Raw genomic sequence first — 19,737 nt, forward strand, 5'->3', positions numbered from 1 at the left:
ATATGTAAATGCGCAATAAGTCAACATGTGGAGCTTGCATGCCCTATTTTTCACTGCAGAACCCAACTTCCAAGAGGTAGACCTAGGCTATGGGAGATGCTAATGAAAAGCTCTGGATTATTAGGATCACTATGGAATCTGACCAGCACAGTCAATCTTCCTGACCTTTCATGTGCATAGCTTCTGCAGGAAGAGGTACAAAAGTTTACAAGAGTGCTTGTGTAAGATAGAACTTCCAAGTGACAATTTTTTTCATTCTGAATCCATACATGTGCACCACAGGTGACAACTGTGATTCCAATCTTCACACCTCGTACGTCTTGGATCACCAGACAATAAACTTATCACAAGAGTTTAAACAGACAGCACAGACATTTGCTCACATAATTAACAGCACCCAATCTCCTCGTAGCTAGAAATAAGTGCCCTGTGCATATCTGCACATATTTCTCACAGTAAACACAAAGCTAAATGTGACTGCTCACCAACGCGAAAAATGACCGTCCTATGTCATTATGCCTGCTAGAGAGTAAACTAAGCACCCCACAACAGCCTTTTGTTTCAGAATACTTATGAGGAGTTTTAGAAGACCTGCGATCCCTATGGTCGAAAACTGCTATACCCTGGCACTTGTCAGGCTCCATCTCTGGAATATGTGAATGGAAAAATTTCTTTAAAAGACTAAGCAGCAGAGTTACAGCTGTCACGATCAAGCAACTTTGCCATCCTTTTCTCTGCCATACCATCTTCGAGTCTCTCTCTCCCCCATATGGGTGATAATCCTTCCCAAGTGAAATTTCTTTCACTGCTTTTATGGGGAAGCACAGATTGTCACGTCATCATCATGGCCCTCCATCACCAAGTTGCTGCAACACCAAGTTGTTTTTGTATTAGAACACAACCTTGTTCAAACTGATATGAACCAGTATTTTTATACCTGGTAACAGTTGATACCAACCACATGGGATACGAGTATGTTGCTTGTTACATGTGAATGCATTTAAGCAACAAAATTATGTTCTTAGAGCTGTACAGTGTGCAGAAAGCAGAAGAGGCAAAGCTTGTAAGATGACTGAAACAATTCTTACCATCAACAAGCGTTTCTTTTTGAAGGCACCAAGAACAGCCACAGTATCCGTTGTATTGCTTAGCATTCAGCAGTGAAGCGCGAGCTGGCGAGTCAACACAAAAGCACAACAGATTCACTGTTGACTGCACAACTTTGCTGGCAAATGACCACGTGAAGCTGCCCATAGTGTGGAATTTCTCAACAAATGTCTTCAAGTAGAGGCGAGTAGGTGGGTGACCTTTGGCAAACCAAATGACGCCGATGAGGATGTTCTTCCAACGATAGGGAAGAGGGAGCTCATTAAGCGCTACTTGAATTGGCCAGACTGACCCTTTGCTCGAATTAAATACTGGCGATCCATCGCTGTTAGCGGTAACAGTCAGGTCACTCCAATTCATGTTCCTTTCACGGCGGACCTTTCTGTACAGTTGGCCATCTGTGATATCCTTATAAGCTCCCTGATGAGTTTCAGCTGTCAGTTTCTGGAGGTTTGCGCCAACTATATCCCCAAACTTCTTTAAGAGACACTGTAGCTGATGCTTGAGGTCGACAGTTATGAAAAAGCTTCCTTTTTCCACCAGCTGTGCCACAGTCATTGTGGCTGCACAATTAGTGCAGTGCTGGAAATCTAGGCCGCAGCTTGATGTCAGGCACTCACACGTTGGGCAGTATGTATGGACTTCCACCATCCTTGATTTGTGCAAATCCCATAACTTCCTAAAGCCATATTTTGTCGATGGGAAGACGTTCTAGCCAAGAAATGCATTCAACAGCTTCAACAAGCTGTCCACTTGTGTCCAAGGAAGGCCAGCAGCAACAACAAATGTTAATAATGTTAATACAAGCAGCATCGCCTGCAGGTGGGTAGTGTTCTGTGTGGAAGTCTCGACTCGGAGTTCACTCGGATAAATTCCGACAAGTCTTCATCGGGGTCCTCTAGCACATGGTTGTCAAGCCCATTGGTGTCCTCATCAAGCCTTGGCAGTTGTGCATCAAAAATGCTGTCATCAAGATGCAGGGTTGAAAGCTCATCATCCAAGTTGGGATGACTTGTAGAGGCGTTTTCATGCACCTCATCTCCAGCTTGCTACAAAAAACATTGGAAAGGCTACATCAGCAACAGAAGAAAAAAACATCAGTATCGAAGTGAATGACTGCAACCTGTTCATGTATACCCCGAGTTGGTATCATTCCGCATGAACATCATTCCGATTCCCTTCACATTTTAATATTTTCATCTCAGGTTTATGTTTTTTTCTTTATAATGATCCATAAGAGATAGTATACATGGACCACCATGTGACATTGACCTACAATCATTAAATAATTTATAATCGAATTTCGTACCTCACCTGTTTCAGCTTCAACAGTCAAGTAATGGCTACAACGTGAAAGGTCAGTATAAGTCACGTGAGACACAAATAAAAAGTGCAACATAATCACTTCTTCATAATTTTAATTCACTGTGATGCTAAAGACAGCTTGCCGCAAGAGCTGGAATGGCAATCGGTTTGGTGCATGGTTCATGGGAGTTGTGGCGTCCTAAAGCGACCCCGGCTATGAGGGATCCCAAAGTGGAGGGTTCCGGATAATTTCACCCACACCTGGGGTTCTCGAATGTGTACTGACATCGCGCAACACATGAGACTCTTGCATTTCAACTCCACTGAAATGTGATCATAGTGGCTGGGACTTAACCCCCGCTTTTCAAGTCAACAGTCGAGAACCACAACAACTGAGCCACCACAGCAGCAGAATCGCAATGAGTGAAGCAGCAGCGATTATATTGCAGCTGTCTTCATGCCTCATGTGACCTATACTGACCTGACATCGTAGCCATCACACTGCTTTTGTAACAGAAGCCGAATCAGGTGAGAGATGAAATTTGATTATTATTTGGCAGCTGTAGCCAGATACCTCGTGGTGTTCCATGTATAGTAATGTCTAACGCACCATTACAAACAAGAAAACATAGGCAACCAAAATTTGGTATCTACACTCCTTTAAATTTTATATGGGAAAGTGTTAAAAAGGTAGGACCAAGAGTGAAAGTGCGACAAGCCGCCTTACAGTTCAGCATTGCCAGTTTCGTTGAGTATGATTTCACAACAGTCACACAAGGCAGACAACAACAAGAGATGCTAATATTTTTAAAAAGAGAGTTGCTCAACAGCGGCATGAGCCCATGCATAGAACAAGCATTAGCACAACTGAGTGGGCAGGAAACATAGGCAAATAAAATAATACATTTTCTCATAATACCGCATCTGCCTGGTTCACAGGCCGCTAACATTAAACTATCAAAAGGGGACACAAGAAACCAAACATGCATTTTCGGGCTCAACTGCCAAGCACCTAAACACATAGTCACCACAGCAAGTCTACGTGCACATATCTATGTGGCTTCGCTTGAATTCAAGAATTGCCTCTGAACTCCTCAACATTTACACGAAAATTTAGATTCATTCTGGGGCAAAGGGCAGTAGGGTAGTACATCAGTGCGTGTGTGTGTGTGTGTGTGTGTGTGTGTGTGTGTGTGTGTGTGTAAGGGGGGGGGGGGGGCAAACCACTTGAACTGTGTACGGCTTGGAGATTTTTTTCTTCGGAAAATTGGGATAAGCAAAGTTTTCCTATGCAAAATTTCAGGCTTGTGGAGAGGGATAGATTGTCCCCTTTCAATGGGTGAGGTGCGTTTCCAGAGTCAGCGCAGAGGCTCATGGAAAAGTCGTCTGCTAAAGCTACTTCCGGTTCCAAATTTCTCCCCCTGCTTGTTGCTTCACGGCAGTCGCTGTGTTAATTCGCTTCTAACACTAATTTATTTCCACTGCAACACCGCTGATTGTATTGCATCATCGCAAGCCCAACCAGACGTCGACTCTGTTCTGCTTCGTAGCGTGTACTCGCATGAAGTACAACCACAATAATGTAAACGGTCGGATGCTTCCTATGCGTACGCAGTGGGACGTGTTGAGACGCGCGGCGCGCACGGTTGCATGTATGTGCTAGCCCACTGGCAGCTTTTACACGCTTTGAGGCAAATACATCAATCGTTTGCTAAACTGTGCAAGCTCAGCCTTCGTTGCCTTCGTGATGCAGCAAAAAATATGTATATATATAACGACCAACGCGTTAAACTATTTCGCGCACACAGCCGACTGCCGTGCATACACTCGAGAAAACACTCGTACCTTTCGTAATTGTCATTTTCTGCGCTCAGGACGCGTTCATACACAGCACGCGCTGATCTTACGATGCAATACGCAATGTCGCAGCGCAAATAGATTAGCGAATAAACGATGCACGAATACAGGGCATTTGCTATGCAGAAGGCAGTGCATGGGAGAAATTTGTAACCGGAAAAAGCTGACAGACGATTCTTCCAGGGTTGTTTGCATTCACTTCGGAAACACGCCTCACCTATTCACCACTGCCTGTTAAATCCGCCCCCATCCCTCAAATATGCACTCGCCTCGATTCGGTGCGGGCCCCACGACACGCTAGAAACAGGCTTACTTGCCTCTGCTCATCGATTTTTTATTTTTTTTTCGTAGAAGCCCAAGGTAACCCCCAAGGAGTACGGGGAGAAATTGGGGGGTAGCGGGCGTATTTCGAAACGTGCCATGCGCAACGGCTCACCTGTGAAACTTCATTCGACGGCTCCCTTTGCCGCTGGCTCCACACGGTTTGCCGCGGAACTTTCGCTGACGGCGCACCGGGCTCAAAATAAGCAAGTTACCGTTTTTTAGGAGGCATGCTGCGATAAAGTGCACGGCCTGCTGGTAAAAGAAAGCCTTCGAACCGAGTACCAAAAAGGCGACACAGATTAACAGACGCACACAACGAAGGCGAGGCACATGCGAGGCACGAAGGAGTGCACCATGGAAAAATAGACTGCGCTATTGGCGCGCGGTCTCGGCCTCCGCAGTTACGTAACCATCACGCCGCCGCTTTGCACCTCTGAACTCTCAAAACAATACCTTTTTTTTCATTAATACAAGCGTAAATGACCGTTTTTAACAGTTCTTCTTTCTTCGCGGTAGATACTGTAGATCTGTGAGCAGGGAAATGTTTTGTCATGCTGTTTCGGTTTCGGTTTTTAACAGCCGAAGGATGGCTGTACCGTCAAAGTGGCTTATAGGTCAAGAAGCGCGAGACATGAAAAAAAACTACAATATAATCTCTGCTTCTACATTCGTTGTCATTCCGATTCTTGAAGCAGACTGCATTGTAGCGAAGTAAAACGACTAATCAACGTATCGCAGTTTTTTCATGTCTCCCGTGACCTGTAAACCATAAGCACAGTGCAGACAACTGACACAAACAGCACATGCACAGAATAGCAATAGTTATCAGTATCAGTAAGCGCGATATCTGCACTATGAAGGACCAGCTTTAGGCCCCGCTCTTGCCTTGTTAGCTATAAACACACGTTGGCGTCACAGCCATCGCTATAGGCTGTTCAAACCGAAATAGCACGAGAAAGAAATTTGATTATAATTATTTAGCGCTCGTAAGAGAACACCACGGAATAATCCATTTACAGCAATGTCTTGCGCGTCATTACAATCAAGACATTACACACAATTAGATGCATATACTACTGTACCCACCACAGCGGCTTTCCTTTAATTGTAATCAGAGATGTCCATCCCTTTTGCTTCCGCGACCTTTACCATTTATTTTGGCTTCCTTTACTGAGATCTTTGTTTCAGTTGCTGTTAACTGGTAAAAGTGAAGAAATATCATAGGCAGTAAAATTAAGCGACCACAGAAAGATACACCATTTGAGGGGCCTGTAATTTACGAGCGAGGGCTCATTTCACATATGCGTATACTTCTTGGATATTTTTCGCCGAAAAAGTGGAGTTCGGCATGGCCTTCCTACGTAATTTTTTTTTATTGGCGGGGGGGGGGGGGGGGGGGTTAGAGAGCGCCATATTTCTACTTAAATCATGCCTGAGTTTCTGGGTTTGTCATACGTACGGTTTATTATTCTTAGCTGTTCGCATAAAATGATCGCGAAGCTTTTTTTTTACCAGAGAAGCTTTTCTCAGTCTAACTGGATTATTTCCACCACATTTTGAGTTGCATAATGCGCGCAGTTCCTTTTTATGAGATATCTATAGCTTCGAATGTGACAGCAAGAACTATATATTAGTAAAGCTTTTTGACGGGCTAGTTGGTACATATCCATATTTGAAAGGGTGTGCGCTAAAAAGACGTACACAGGAAAAAGATAGAGACGACAGGAAAGAAGCCTTTACCCAGTCAACCACGGATATCCGGGGTAGGTCCGAGTAAGGTCCGAATCTCCAGTGCCAGGCTGGGATGTCCATAGGGCATGCCTACGTATGTCCATATTCGGATACACGCATCGGAGATTTTGTGTATGTACGAGGGACGTTCGTTTTTGGATGGCTGGCGGACATCCGCCGGCGGATGTCCGAGGAGTATCCGTAAACATCCCTCTTGGGATGTGAGCTTACATGGCATATATAATTTGTTTTCCCTCAGACGAACATTTTAAAACAAATTCTATTTTGCCAATGCCAAAATTCACACAATCACATTTCTACCACCAACTAGTTTAATATTCAGATTGATTAAGATCACTCAACTAGGGTGTTGATATAAAAGAACCAGAATTAAACGAATCGCTTGGCTTTCTGGCGCCAGTGCTCATAATTAACGCCCTTTTATCCTGCAGCTCTCCTTCGAGGTAACCGAGGCATGTAGCCATGCATGCTGCCTTCCATGAAAACAAACCCGAATAAACTCCTACCAGGGGCCGCGGCAGAGCGGTAAGCCTAAAAGTCAACCCAATCCAATCTATCAGCCAAGCCAATATTTGTGGCGCGATGGTCTTGTTGGTTTTCGTCGCGCGGTGCTCCTTTCGACCTTTACTTTTGCTGCAATGTGCGGTTTGTTCGCTCTGTGGTTACTTGGCTGTGCTACAAATGTGATGTGTCATCTACGCGCTCGAAAAGACGTTCGTTTGATTCTGAAGCTCTCGTGAAAAAGCTCCGGTGTCGCCTGACCCCTTGCCGAGACATGCTTTATTGCTTTGGATGAAAGAAGCGGCCATGGTGTTAACACTTGCGAGGTAAGTAACTGTGCTTGAAAATTACTTTCAGGGTGTTGCTGTGGGATGACTAAAGCGCATTAACGCAGTTGTACTCTGTTGCGCTACTTGTTTGCCACGGAGTGGAAATTGCAAGCACTATGCATTAGCTGCCGAAAACGTGTTTCTCGTGTTTGTGAAAAAAAGTTGAGACGGTGTGTAGTTGCATGGTGCGAATCTTAAGGCAATGGCGCGTAGGTTCATATTTACGATAAAACAGAATGCACGAAAAGCATAGTGCCAGGACGGTGTTAGTTTTTCAGTGCTTCGCGACTGAGTTTTTCTTTTCTGTTGCCTTTGCAGTGTGGATGTGGCCCGGCTACCGAGTGTATTGGTGCCTACATTAATTATGCCAAGCCGTGCAAAGCACAGGTAGGTTGAAAATGTCATATAAAAGTTGTGCATACTTCCACAGCTTATCAATTTATTTATTAGGCTTGCCAAATGGAAGTCTCCAACCATCCACTCACTACACAGTACTTTGCACTGTGCAGTAGCATTGCTTAGGACAGCTTAACTGTTGTGTTAAATTTGCGAGCTTCAGTCACATTTTTCACTTCCCAATCACTGAGTGCAATGAGCTCTTGCAGTGCTTTGGTATAACTTTGCCAAACATGTTATGCCCACAGGGCTCAATGCTGAGCCAGATAGCAGGACCATATATGACACCCCTAGAGCCACATGTTCCTGGATTGTGACCAGACCTCTCTTCCAGCCGCCTCGGTGGCTCAGTGGCTATGGTGCTCGGCTGCTGACCCAAAAGACGCGGGTTCGATCCCGGCCGCGGCGGCTGGAATTTCTTTGGAGGAGAAATTCTAGAGGCCCGTGTACTGTGCGATGTCAGTGCACGTTAAAGAACCTCAGGTGGTCGAAATTTCCGGAGCCCTCCACTACGGCGTCTCTCATAGCCTCAGTCGCTTTGGGACGTTAAACCCCATAAACCAACCAGACCTTTCTTCCTTACTCCTGATTCGTGGTTCATCAGTGAACCCTGTGGGCACTGTAGTTTCGACAAAGATTGTGTTTTGCTGCATCGTTGACAACGTGCTGTATAAGGTGCTCTCTCGTACTTTATTTTCTTGTCCATACAATGTGGATGTGACTGACCTAAGCTAGCAGCTATATAGTACCTGCAGCTTACAGCAGCAACCTTCAGGTAAGTGTGAACTACAGTGCAAGTTTGACCCTGTCACATAATGGATACTTTCCTGCTGCTTGCTTTGTGCAGCGGAGGGTATTTAGCTATACTGCAGTGTACTTGTACAATAATGGATATAAATTTGTGGGATGAGAGTTCTTTGTGAAACATTTTCTCTGTTCTGTTAGCCAGAGCAATTTATTCAAAAGCCTAGAATCAGGAGGGGACATGGATACTCGATCTTATTGAATGAATTTCAGCTGACTGCCTGGCGAGGCAATGCAAAAATAAATATTTTCGGAAAATCGACATCCACCAAACTTTTCTCTATGAGTGTACCTTGTGCCCAACCTAAGTCATTAGCTGGCTTGCAACGATGTGGTAAGGATCCCTACTCTTGCACTTGAATTTTTTTGACCATCAGTATGGAAGTGACTGCCTGTGGGAGTAGCTGTGGTGTCTTGCAATGTAAAAGACAAAAGAGCTACTACTGGGGCGAGTTGGAAATACATACTTGAAGGAATTGGTGAGCGCTATAAAAACACTGAAAACGCACAGGACGAAGCGCTTTCTAACTACTGTTTAATCTCAGAAGAAACATGACTATATACACACATTTGACGACAAGAATGAAGGAAAAACAGGTAAAAACTACGCGCGCTTACAACAGCCGAAGATTACTGTTCTTGAGGGAGGTTAATTCTGTTCCCCCTAACATCACTGAAGGGGAGCTGACGCATTTGATTATCTGGTTTGGTTTGGTTTGGTTTGTTTTGGAGCAATGTGCATTGCAAAAGCTTTGATAATTTCTTGATCCCGTCAGTTTCTAGCCCTACCTATTACTTTGGTGTTTTTTAGCAAGGGTATGCATTTACAGTGTGCGAATTGAGCTGCCAGATTACCGGACTTTGCAAGTTGTTCACATGATCTTTCGTGTTCCCGGAGCCTCTTGTTAAGTCATCTTCCCGTTTGCCCTGCGTAAGTTTGTTGGCAGCTGAGTGGAATGCTGTAAATGACGTTTTCGTCACACTTTACACACTTTTCATGTTTGATGTTGCACCCAGGTTTCTTTTTGTGGTCTTCATTCTCGTTGACCTTTTTACACATTCCAATGAGCTTATTGGCAGCTGAAAAAACCACCTGGACTCCGTACTTGTTAGCTGTCCTCCTTATTCTGTGGGAGATATTGTGAACATACGGCATCACGGCAGGGCGTCCCTCGTAGCTCATTTTCTTAGTTTTGTAGGACCCAGTAACTTCTCTTAGTAAGCTTTCAGCAATGCCGCAAAGTAACTGCTCCGGATAACCGCTCTCCTTCAATTGGGAGACCTGTTGGTCTACGCTGTGAATTATCGAGTAGGAGCAAGATTTTTTTATAGCTGGTTTCAGGCAAGACGTAGCTACAGCTCGCTTTACAATTCTGGAATGACTGTGCCATCTGCCATCACAGAGCGTGGTGTTGAGGTTCACATGAGCCTGGATACTATGCTCTGTTATGGCAGATCACGTAGCAATGTTGTTTTGCTTCGCCCCGCCACGCATCACAGATCCTGCAAACTTTTGCGGCCAACAGTGCCGTGTTATGGATGAGGAAACGCCTAATGTACTTGTGGCAAGTGGGTGAATCTCCTTGTAATGGTCAAACAAATGCCAGTATGCTGATTTTATACGAAGTGCATGATGACTTGTGCATGATACACATTTGCTGCATTTATACTGGTTATGCCTATGCTCTAATTCTAGTCAACAAAAAAGGTGAAGAAGTTGAGAATGGCTGCGAAAAGAAGTGCCAATGAGGACATTGTGGCACTCAGAGAAAGCAATGCGCTAAAAGAGGAGCTGGAAGCCCTCAAGAAAGAAAATTCGAAGCATGAGAGGCCAGCTTTGTGTCGGAAGGGTAGCTTGTCTTTGTGTGTGGTCTTTCGCATTGCTTAGTCATCGTGACATGTCTTGAGAAGGGCATCTGGTTGCTATAGAAATTTCGTGACCATTCCACTCTACAAGGGGCACCATATCATGTGAAGCACAAACAGCACGGCTTTTTTGTGTGCTGTTCTTATTTTTTTAGCATTTGTTACTGTGCGCACATACTAATTGGCTATGTCCAGCAAGGTAGAGCCATTTTTGAAATTATTTGCCGATAGCATTCCAAACATGAATTGAGATTAGCATTAGCCAGTTACAAGCACTGCATGCAGTTACCTTTGATACTCCACTGCTGTTAAGAAGTGCCACTAAATGCCCATCGCACTGTTAATGTCCACGCTTAAGTTCTGCAGTTATTTTCAAGTTTTAAATGATTTTGACCTTGGTGCTGTGGCAAGTGCTAACACTGAGTTTTAAGTCAGAATGCACTCGGTAAACAATGATAATTTGTACATTATGTACGTTCCTTTCAGTTCGGCATGCCATTTTCTTTTTCCTGCAGGTACACCTGGCCAATGGCCACGAAATATCGAAAGAGGCGTACGATACTCCCATGGCGCTGCCAAAAGATTCACTGTTTGTCAAAAGAGCGGCAACCACATTGTGGTCAACAGAAGTGCTGGCTCAGCGCAGCTTCACAGGAACGCTGTCCAACAGATTCCTGGCAGAGGGTGGGGAGAAGGCACCGCAGAAGCCACTGACGCTGCTGAAGGTGGAGACGATAAGGGGTAATTATTGTATTCTACTGGGGTTAGCACATGTGCATATTGTCATATTGCATTAACGTATGGAAGGAGGCTATCTCGACCTTGGCAATAGCTCATGAGAAGGTAATAATTATCAAACACTATTTGACTCATATTAGAATGGATCAATTCGTTGCATGGCTTTTGGTTGTGCACGAGAATTCATGTGCAGTTAGCTACTTGACAGGCACAATGAGAAGCATTTGGTAGAGATAAGAACTTCCTACAGAGCTGAGCTGCTAGATGAGTGTATGACATGAGCACTCCACATCTGTGGCAACAACCAAAGAACATAACTTTTTTTGTTGGCTGTTGTCACATGACAATAGGCTGTTGTCACATGACAATGTTGAGCTGGAAAGTTAGGCTCTTAAGAGCTGCGCATTTTTAAAACCTTTAAATGTGCACTGAAGAGGAATCAGAACTCGTCTTTTTGCCACGGGAACCCGATCTACACGTTCCAAGCATTCTTAGAAACTTTGAATTATTGCCCTGTGGGGCTGATTTTCCTCATTTAAATGTGATTAATATCTGGCTCCCGCCTTTTTTTTTAATTCTCCGCAGTCGGGGAGGAGTCAGCCAACGCATGGAGTGCCTTGCAGGCAGTCACATGGCGGCTTTGCTCTCGTTTTTATTTTGCTTTTTTTTTACATTTCCGTGGGAAATAGATCTATTCAGAGACTACATAGCTGCAAATTAGGCCCACAGAAATAAAAATACGCGTGGACTCTGCTTTCGCCAATCACTCCGTATCGCTCCGCCGATGGCAGAGCGGCAAGCCGCCACAGGACTGGTTGAAAGATTAGTCGACTCCTCCCACTGTCTGCGGGGGAATTAAAAAAAAAGGCGGGAACCGGGTGCTTAATTCGATTTAAACTAGAGAAACCGACTGCACAGGGAAATAATTCGCAGTTTCTAAGAACGTTCGGAATGTGTAGAATGAGTTCCATCGGTAAAAGAATGAGTTCAAATTCCTCTTTAGTGCACCTTTAACGCAAACGCTGATGGTATCATTCTTATGCATCTTCCTGTCCTTTTTTGTTATTGTTTCATCTTATTGCCTTAGCAAAGGCACTAATTATGGGATGGTTTAGCACAAACATATTCTCGGGAAATGTACGCAGTTCGACCTGTTGTACACTTCGCATACATAGTAATGCTTGGTGTTCTTTGGCTTTGTGTTCAGGACCATACCATGTATGCATCAGCTAGGGCACTGGGCACTGCCTGCATTCTAACAATTGACAAACGCTTTTTTCTGATGACCTTAGTCATTTTTCTGCTTTACACTTGGCGTGAATATCAAGGCGACATGCTCATTTTGATGATGTAGGCAGTGCAAAGTGTCACAGCAGCTGTCGTGCTTGCAGTATTGGCACTCATGGCCTTTGCACATGCACAAGATTTGGCAACATAGCTTTGTGCAACCTTTCTAGGGTGGAGAAAGTGATTTGTTTACATATCTGCTGAGATTTACCCAGAATCAGAACACCTTGTTGCACTATTACTCATATTAGGCAGAAGTGTTCTAGGCTTAATTCTAGACTCATTTACAACTTTCTTTTGATGTGCTGTGTTTTAGGGTGTTTCGCTTAAATTTCCTCACCATTACTCCTGCACTTTTCTGTTGAGATTGCACATGCTTCTACACTTACTAAGAGCAGAAGGAATGGCATTGTGCATAGTCAGAGCTACAGCTTTGTGCCCTAATTGTGTTACAGGTGTTGAAACATGGACGGTCTCACACCAGGATTTGGCCCTTTTCATGTGTGAATCGAACTATGGGTTCATTTTCTAACCCAATTTTCGCAGCAATGAATGACTCTGCAACATCAACATGGCCCCAAAGCCATACAATTAATTTTTACAAAGAACTAAAGCTGGATGAGGTTGTCCTCTGTGTCCCTTTGATATGATCAGGCGAATGAATTTACTTATCATGTAGCATACTGTTCTTTGTTACAACAAGCCGTGGCGTTACAAGTAGATGCGGCAGTTTTTGTAGTGCTGAGCTAATTGTCAGGCTAAGACTTAGTTTATGTCCTGGAAATTGGTTCTACAACAACAATTCTGCCGAAGCCAGAATAATAACAAAGCTTGCGCTATTTTTAACTCTTATGCATGATTTTCTTTCAGTGTTCTTCAGGCATTATGCCCGCAGTCGGGGAGTGACGGACGAAGCAGCCACGAAAGCTGAAAAAAGCATAAGGCTGTGACTATCACAAAAAACTTGCGAACTTCGCCGAAAGAGGCCCGCTGCTTCAAAGAGCTAAGCGAATCAGAATAAATTTTGTTTCTTTTTTCTTTTCTACATGCCCTTGCAATTTCTTTTGGCAATCATACGAATTGAGTATTGGCGTATGCGTGCAAATTTTGTTTAATTTTCTTTCCCTAAAATTTCTATTGGTAAGTGTAAAAATTGAGTGCTGGTGTATGCATGCTGTTATGTGTATCCTAATGCACTGCATCGATATCAAAGCACATTGAATTTGCGTTTTTCTCACGGCCACTCTGCGTACACACAACTCTTCTCTTTGAGCTCTCCAGTAATAGTGAACAACTGCGCAAGCATTGCAGAAGCTGGTGGTTTAACTGTACTTGTGCAGTTTATATCAGCAACAGTACCAAAGACAGAAGAGGGCAGCTGTCGAGCTCACACTTGCCTCCTCACGTGTGAAGTTGGCGTCTTGTGGAGCCACACCTTGCCTGCTTCACCCACGTGCGCTTCTTTTCAACCTGTTTTCTCAGTACCAGGTATGCTCGTTATGCTCCACAGCGGGCGGCACATATCGTGAAACAGGCAAATTGTTCCCGAAGGCTCCTAACCCGGTCAGCACGGCACCAAATTAAATCACATCAGAAAACACCAGACCGGGCGACACCAAAAACATCAGCCGGGGTCACACCAGACCCGGTAACACCAGACCCGGTAACACCAAACCGGGACACACCAGTCCGGGTCACACCAGACCGGGTCACACCAGACCGGGTCACACCAGGCAGGGTCACACCAGGCCGGGTCCCACCAGGCCGGGTCACACCAGGCCGGGTCACACCAGAACCCGTGTCTGAATTTCCGGTCTGGTGTAAACACCAGATACGGGCCGGTGTTTTTTTCGACTGGAAAATATTGTAAGGGAAGCCTTCACGGAGACGTTTGTTCTAGCCCTCTGCCAGAGACGTGTTCTAAGCGAACAGCCTGAAGCGATGACGATGGGAATCTTCTGATGAAAGAGAATGAAGTCGCAGCCAGAGAGGCGACGACGACGAAGGCGAATAATTCAGCCTCAGGGCATCATCATCATCATCATCATCATCAATTGCTCACACTAACCTCCCCCACGGGCCGAAGCGGCCAGCCTGACCGCGATTAGTCTCATGTAGAGCGCCGAATGAAAGGCTTGAGAAGGGAAACGTGTACAATTTCAGTCCCGCGGTAACGGCGGTCCGGAGGAGGATCAACAGGAGTGACGCGGTAGTTCGATGGAGAAGTTTGGTTGAGCACGAAGTATTGACCAATGAAACGGGGCTGGAACTTGTCGCAAAGCCCAGGCGTCCGCAGAGGGGTAGAAAGCAGGACCTCGCCTCCAGGGTTTCGCGAGACAACGCGGTGCATCGTATCGTAGTTAATATTGCGATCTTCCTGGCAGGCTTCCGTGTTCAGGCGAGCAAGGTGGCGGCACCGGGCCAAGCGGGAGAGGAACTGGTCGGGGACAGACGGTGAAGAGTTCGGAGGCGTCGAGAAGGAAGAGGCGTCGAGAATGGTAGTGGGAGAACGGCCGCAAACGAGGAAAAACGAGGGGCAACCACTGGTTCGTTGTAACGCGGAATTGTATGCAAAAGTGACAAAGGGAAGGACTGCGTCCCAATTCCGGTGGTAAGGTTCGACGTACACAGCAATCATGTCGGACAGGGTGCGATGGGACTGCTCAGTAAGACCATTAGTTTGGGGGCGGTGGCTGGACGTCATCTTGTGAAGCGTAGAAGAACATTGCAGAAGTTCGGCAACCACGGTCGAAAGGAACGTCCGGCCGGGGTCACTGAGAAGCACCCGACGGGCGCCGTGGCGCAGTGCGATGGATTGTAAAAAGAATGTAGCATCTTCGGGCGCCGATCCATCAGGCAAGGCTGCGGTCTCGGCGTAGCGTGTCAGATGGTCGACGGCAGTCACTATCCAGCGATTACCTAGTGCAGAGAGAGGAAGCGGGCCGTACACCTCGATGCCGACGACGGCGAATGGCGTGGCGGGGCATGGTAGAGGCTGCAGATGTTCAGCAGGAGCTGAAGTCGGCCGTTTTCGGCGCGGGCACAGCGGGAAAGACGCGACGTACTTAGCGACACTCGAGGAGAGGCCAGGCCAAAAGTAACGGCTCTTGACGCGGTCATAGGTTTTGTGAAAACCTAAGTGACCGGCCATTTCGCCAGCAAAGAAATCACGATTCTGGGCCACCTCGTCAGCCCGGACGGCATTCGACCCGACCGTGATAAGCTTGCCGCTGTCCTGAACTTTGCCCGTCCCCAGCAGACTAAAGAACTGCGTAGTTTCCTCGCACTGCCCTCTTATTTTCGCCGTTTTATACGCAATTTTGCTACCATTGCCGCGCCATTGCATCAGCTCCTCACTGCTCACAGTGCTTTCGTCCGGACTGAGGAATGCGAAAGTGCTTTTCAAGCCTTGAAGCAAGCATTCATTTCCGACCCTGTCCGTGGCCACTTCGATGAAGCTGCTCCCACCATTCTACACACTGACGCTAGCGGCCACGGCCTTGGTGCTGTTCTGCAGCGCGATAGTACTTCTCGTGAAAGAGTTATTGCGTTCGCCAGCCTTCCTTCCTACTTCCTACCCTTCTACCGCTCGGCTGCGTCGGCAGCTTCAGCAGTTCAAACTCGACACTGGAACCCAGCGGGTGCCATCAGGGCAGTAAACGTAGCGGCAGAGCACATAGTTGTCGAGTTTGAACTGCCGAAGCTGCTGACGCAGCCGAGCGGTAGAAGGGTAAGAAGTTCCCGAGAGACGGTCGATTATGGAGCGGCAATACGGATCGTTGCGTTGATCCGACACAAGGGCCGTTAAGTCGTGAGATGCGAAGCACAGGAGGGCTGCAATGTACAGAAGAGCCGGCGACGATGATTAGTCGCTGTGACAGGTGGAAGGTGGAGCAGAAGAACGACACGAAGACTTCGGAAGCGGGCAACGCGAAAGGGCATCGGCGTCTCGGTGTGTTCGACCGGCCTTGTAGGTGATGTCAGAACTGTAGTCCTGGAGACGAAGAACCCATGCGTCCAAGGCGGCCAGTCAGATTTTTGAGGCTGGACAACGAGCATAGCGCATGATGGTCCGTGACGACCGTGAAGTGGCGGCCGTAAAGATAGGGACGGAATTTATGAACTGCCCAAACGACGGAAAGATATTCTTCTCAGTGATAGTGTAGTTACGTTCCGCAGGTGTCAAATTGCGGCTGGCGAACGCAATAACTCTTTCACGAGAAGTACTATCGCGCTGCAGAAGAACAGCACCAAGGCTGTGGCCGCTAGTGTCGGTGTGCAGAATGGTGGGAGCAGCATCGTCGAAGTGGCCAAGGAGAGGATCGGAGGTGAGTGCTTGCTCCAAGGCTTGAAAAGCACTTTCGCATTCCTCAGTCCAGACGACAGCACTGTGAGCAGTGAGGAGCTGATGCAATGGCGTGGAAATGGTAGCCAAATTGCGCATGAAACGGCGAAAATAAGAGAACAGTCCGAGGAAACTACGCGGTTCTTTAGTCTGCTGGGGACGGGCAAAGTTCAGGACAGGGGCAAACTTATCAGGGTCGGGTCGAATGCCGTCCCGGCTGTCTAGGTGGCCCAGAATCATGAATTCTTTCCTGGCGAAATGGCACTTTTTCGTATTAAGTTGAAGGCCAGCAGAAGCGAGGCAAGCAAGCACTTCATCAAGCCGGCGTAAGTGGTCACAAAAAGTTGAAGAGAAAATAACAATGTCATCCAGATAGCATAAGCAGGTTTTCCATTTCAGGCCGCGAAGAACTGTATCAATCTTGCGTTCAAAAGTAGCAGGAGCATTCCACAGTCCGAACGGCATAACATTAAATTCGTAAAGGCCGTCGGGAGTAGCGAACGCGTTTTTTTCTTTGTCCGCCTCATGCATGGGAATCTGCCAGTAACCGGAACGAAGATCTAGGGTGGAAAAGTATTCAACTCCGTGGAGAGTCGAGGGATTCATCTATCCGGGGCATCGGGTAAACGTCTTTAAGAGTAATTTTGTTTAGTGCACGGTAATCAACACACAATCGCACTGACCCATCATTCTTCTTCACCAAAACCACCGGGGAAGACCATAATATCGGGCTAGCGCTTCCGATTGTGCCAGGCGCCGACCATTATGGTCTTCGTGTGACATGTTTGCTGGAAGAGGCCGCACGTGGAGAGCACGTCTCCACAGTTCCGGGATGCCAAACCTGTCTTCCATTGAAGGGGTGTGTTGGATATGGAGTCAAGCAAGAACGGCGACCCGACTCCGTTAGCTACAAGCGGGTGTACTGGTTTGTAAGGTGCGCCTCCCGGAGCTCCCACAAAGTATTCACCCCTAGAGCCATAAGCCGGCAGTTTGAAGTAGTGATGGGAAGGTCAAGCGCACGCTTAATAATTTTGCGAAGGATGACCACAAGCGCATCCTCCTATTGTTTCCGTAGGAGGAGATAAGGAGTCGAATAGAGAATTCGACTGGTTACAAAGGCGTTTGCCAGCCGCAAGGGATCCTTAGTTCGTAACCCCCCGCGTTTGTTGGAAACCCGGCGGATCATGCGGCTCACCGGCCACCCCCCCCCCCCCCCCCCCCTTACGGAGTCTGGCCAATGTAGTATCTGGCTGCCTGTGTTTGTGGATACAGAGTCCTAGTACCCGTATCTCGTCACTTTCGCGTATGGGACCACTCTCAAGAGAAACAGAGATTTTAGTTGTGCACTTCTGTGAGGGGCGGAATTGCACAAATTCCGATTTTTGAGTGGAACATTGAAGACCGCAGCGACGGGCGTAGCGGTCTACTATCGTCGCCGCTTTTTGCAGTCTGGTTTCAATGTCCCCTGTGCTACTTTGAGTGGTCCACAGGGTGATGTCATCGGCATACAGCGCGTGCTGCACGCGGGCAACACCCTCCATCTGTGCCGGCAGGTGCATCATTGCCAGATTGAAGAGCAGCGGGGAAAGTGCCGCCCCTTGGGGGGTTCCCCGCGTGCCGAGTAGGTAGGGACCGTGCTCTGTATCTTGTATTCGGACGTAGGATAGACGATCCATTAAAAATTGGCTTATGTATCGGAATGCGTTGAGACCACAGTCGGTCTGGCTTAGATTAGTATGATCTCGTGTGTTACATTGTCAAATGCCCCTTTAAGATCCAAGGCGAGTACTACCCGGTCATTATGGGGGCATTCGAGGGGGTCAAGGATTTCCCGATTAAGTTGCAGGAGGATTTCCTGTGCGGATCTGTGTGGGCGGAATTCGAACATGGTGCTCGCAAAAACATGTTTGTGTTCCAGATATGCAGATAACCTATCCCGCACCATCGTCTCCATTAGTTTGCCCCCACAAGAGGTGAGAGAGATGGGGCGAATGTTATCTGTGTCAATTGGTTTACCTGCTTTAGGAATAAATGTGACCAGAGCCGTTTTCCAGTCAATTGGTAGCGAGGTGTCGCCGCGCAAATTGCAAAGATGCAGTCGAGGAGGGACTGGTATGCCAAGTCGAGCAGGTTCGTCAAAAGCTTGACGGTGACCTTATCCCTTCCTGGCACAGTGCCCCGTTTCATTTTGGCTAGAGCCGCCCGCAGATCATGGAGCTGGAAAGTTTGATCCAGCTCCGTGTTGTCCTTGCCTGCATAAGAGTACGCACTTCCACGGGGGTATTGGGCTGCACGCAAATACTGGTCCCGAAGTTGCTGTGCCAGTTGATTTGTGTTGCCAGGGAAAGCGTGCATGGCTCGCTGCATACGTTTATGTGTTTCGGTTCGTGTTGGAGTTGGGTCGAGTAGGCCTCGAGAGAGACGCCGCGTGTTGCGGCTGGACATTTGCCGCGCGGTCGTGTTACATCTATCCACCCAGTTGGAGTCGGCGAGTTGGGCCGCGTACTCTGCCGCTTTCTGGATAAGCTCTGCAATTCGAGCTTTAAGTTTTCTGTTATCTTTTTGGCGTCGCCAACGGCGGACGAGGCTGCGACGGGCTTCCCAGAGGTGTATAAGGTGGTTGGTTGTCCACGTCCGTGACCGCCTCTGAGAGCTGGATCTGAGTTTCATGCGAGAAAAAGTGTGTCAGCAGCTGTTGGGACCATGCTGGGTAGCCTTGCTCGGAAATGGGTGTGTTATCAAGCGAGTGAACATTTTATCTGAATTGCGTCCAATCTGCGATACGGGCTTGTGTTCTTTGACGCTTGAAGGGGCGTGTGCTTAGTGTAGTGTTAAGGATGCAGTGGTCGCTACCGAGGGTCTCCTCGATGTTGAGCCAGTCTGCGTGTCGTATGTTGCGAGTGAAGTTAAGTCCGGACACGTATCTCGTGTCACGGAATTTCGTAGCCGGGTACGGTGGACAGGGTCCGTGTGGAAGGTGAGGCCCAACGTGGACGCAAGCTCCGCCTGCTTACGCCCGCGCGACTCCTCCTTGCGATACCCCCACAGCTGACTGGGAGCGTTAAAATCGCCCACAATCAGCAGGGGATCGCGGCCCGCTACTCTTAGCGCGCGGCTAAAGAGGTC

General features: G+C 47.3%; 1 pseudogene; it reads right to left on the bottom strand.

The window, feature by feature from the left end:
• Positions 1–1,208: 1,208 nt before the first annotated feature.
• LOC149361305 (uncharacterized) lies at positions 1,209–3,001 on the bottom strand (annotated as a pseudogene).
• Positions 3,002–19,737: the final 16,736 nt, after the last annotated feature.

The sequence above is a fragment of the Amblyomma mixtum genome, chromosome 2 (assembly GCF_055824585.1).
Source record: "Amblyomma mixtum isolate Tamu chromosome 2, ASM5582458v1, whole genome shotgun sequence".
Taxonomy (NCBI): domain Eukaryota; kingdom Metazoa; phylum Arthropoda; class Arachnida; order Ixodida; family Ixodidae; genus Amblyomma; species Amblyomma mixtum.